We start from the raw sequence: 1,955 nt of genomic DNA, 5'->3' as shown, positions 1-1,955 counted from the left end.
TTCCCTGAGACCTCTGAGTCCTGCCGGCCCCTGCCCAGCTCCCAGTTGGGGCCACTGCGATGCAGGGAGGGGCTGCGATGTCCCCGAGGTCCCACAGTGTGGGGTGAGATCATCTCACCCTGAGCCCCAGACCCTTTCCAGCCTGTGCCCCTTTCCCCTTTGCCACAGAAACTTTGGGGCCCCCATCTTCCTCCTGGCTGGTCGCCTCCCCCATCTCCTCCTGGTTGGTCGCCTCCCCCATCTCCTCCTGGCTGGTCGCCTCCCCCATCTCCTCCTGGCTGGTCGCCTCTTCCTGTCACTCACAGAGGTTTTCTTGCTGGGTGTCGGCAGCTGGACTGGACCTGGGGGAGGAACGGGAGCTTTAGGGGCGGTGTACGGGGGTGGTGTACGGGGGCGGTGGGAGTCTGGGGTCTTCGGGCAGAATTACCTCCTCTGAGGGCCTCTGTCTCTGGCCTCTGGCTCCACAGCCCCGGCAGGATGTTGGAAATCAGCCTTTCTGTGGGCTGGGGGAAGAAGGACAGAGCCTCAGCCCTGGGAACATCGGAGCCCCCTGACCCCACACACAGCTCGAAGGTGAGGAAGGAAACCTGAAAACACTCCTGCCTCCGTGTTCCAAATGCCCCATGAGATGGACAGAGCCCGAAGGACACTTTACATTTGTAGGTGGGACTGACATTAAGTGCTTTTTCCATTTGCCTGGTGAGAAATGCTGGAACAGTTCCTCAAAGCTGCATTTGCCCAGTGGTTTGGATTCCCTTTGGCTGGTGCCCTGAGCCCACCCTCAGTCGTCCCATGGGGTGCCCCCTTCCCTACTCACCTGATGTCCAGCGTTTGCCCTGACGTCGATGTCGGAGGACGAGGAAGAGGAGGAGGAGGAGGAAGAGCAGCAGGACGAAGGCCACTGAGACCCCAGTCACAACCCCCAGGTGCCTTCCCAGACCTTGAGCATGATGACATCAGAAATGGGGGTGATGTCATTGACATGAGCACCTACTGTGTGCTGGACCTTCTGTTCGTCACCTCCAACCCCCACAACAGTCGTACAGCACGAAATGGAAACACCCACCCACCTTACAGATGGAAAACTGAGGCTCAGAGAGGGGAATCGCCTGCCCCAGGACCCCCAGCCAGGAAGCGGCAGAGCTGGGAAGGGAACCCGGGAGTCTGACCTGCAGCCCTTGTTCCCAGCACCGGAGCTGAGCCCCAGAGATGCAGGGAAAGAGCCTGACCGTGCTGAACCACAGCCCTGCTCCCCTCCCCTGCCCCAGGTCACCGTCACTGCTGCAGGTGGGACAGGACAGGCCCCTGCAGAATTGGGTCTAGGAGGCTTCCCTGGGAGGCCTCCTCTCCCAGGAGGCCACAACTGGGAGTCAGAGCTGAAAGGAACATTCCCACCTGCAGGTCTCTCTCCTTTACACCTGGAGAAACTGAGGCCCAGGCAGGGGAGGGGCCTGTCCACGTCACCATCTCCAGAGGAGCCTGAACCTAGGACAGAACCCACCCCTGCCTCCCCAGGACCCCGCCCACCTTCCACTCAGAGCCCCCACTCACCACTCTGGGGGTCCGACCCCGTGGGGTTGAGGGGCTGGTCCTCAGGGCCTGCTGGGTCAGGATGGGAAGGTGAGGGCTGGGTGCCCTGACCCCCCGTCAGCCCAGCTGCTCCTCCCCCAGGCTGGGCCCCAACACCTCCCTCTGCCTCGACCCCGCCCCTCACTGGCCCAGCCTCAGAGCCCCTGGGAGCCTGTGGCCCCTCCTCTGGCTCTGCCCAGCTCCCGAGATGGAAGCCGGAGCTTGAGTCCCCGAGGGGAATGGGACTCCGGGAAACGTGGGGGAGGCTGTGCTCCCTCCGAGCCCAGCGGCCTCAGGGACTCACTAGGTGTGGGGATGGGACTGATGGGTGGGGGGCTGGGACTCCCGGAGGGTCCTGGGTAAAAGAAAGAGAGGAGGCTGAGGAG

At 62.8% G+C, this 1,955-nt stretch overlaps 1 long non-coding RNA gene across 2 annotated transcripts; it reads right to left on the bottom strand.

The window, feature by feature from the left end:
- Positions 1 to 6: 6 nt before the first annotated feature.
- LOC111534935 lies at positions 7 to 1,927 on the bottom strand. Of its 2 annotated transcripts, none has more exons than XR_003307951.1 (5): positions 1,874 to 1,927; positions 1,552 to 1,599; positions 818 to 940; positions 428 to 503; positions 7 to 341 (listed from the first exon to the last, which is right to left on the bottom strand). It is a non-coding gene; the product is annotated as an uncharacterized LOC111534935 (long non-coding RNA). The 2 variants fall into 2 exon arrangements; XR_004228733.1 differs by having other exon boundaries at positions 1,552 to 1,602; positions 1,874 to 1,916.
- Between the last annotated feature and the right edge of the window lie 28 nt (positions 1,928 to 1,955).

This window comes from Piliocolobus tephrosceles, unplaced genomic scaffold (assembly GCF_002776525.5).
Source record: "Piliocolobus tephrosceles isolate RC106 unplaced genomic scaffold, ASM277652v3 unscaffolded_26124, whole genome shotgun sequence".
Classification (NCBI taxonomy): Eukaryota; Metazoa; Chordata; class Mammalia; order Primates; family Cercopithecidae; genus Piliocolobus; species Piliocolobus tephrosceles.
This window is presented reverse-complemented; position numbering and strand designations above follow the sequence as displayed.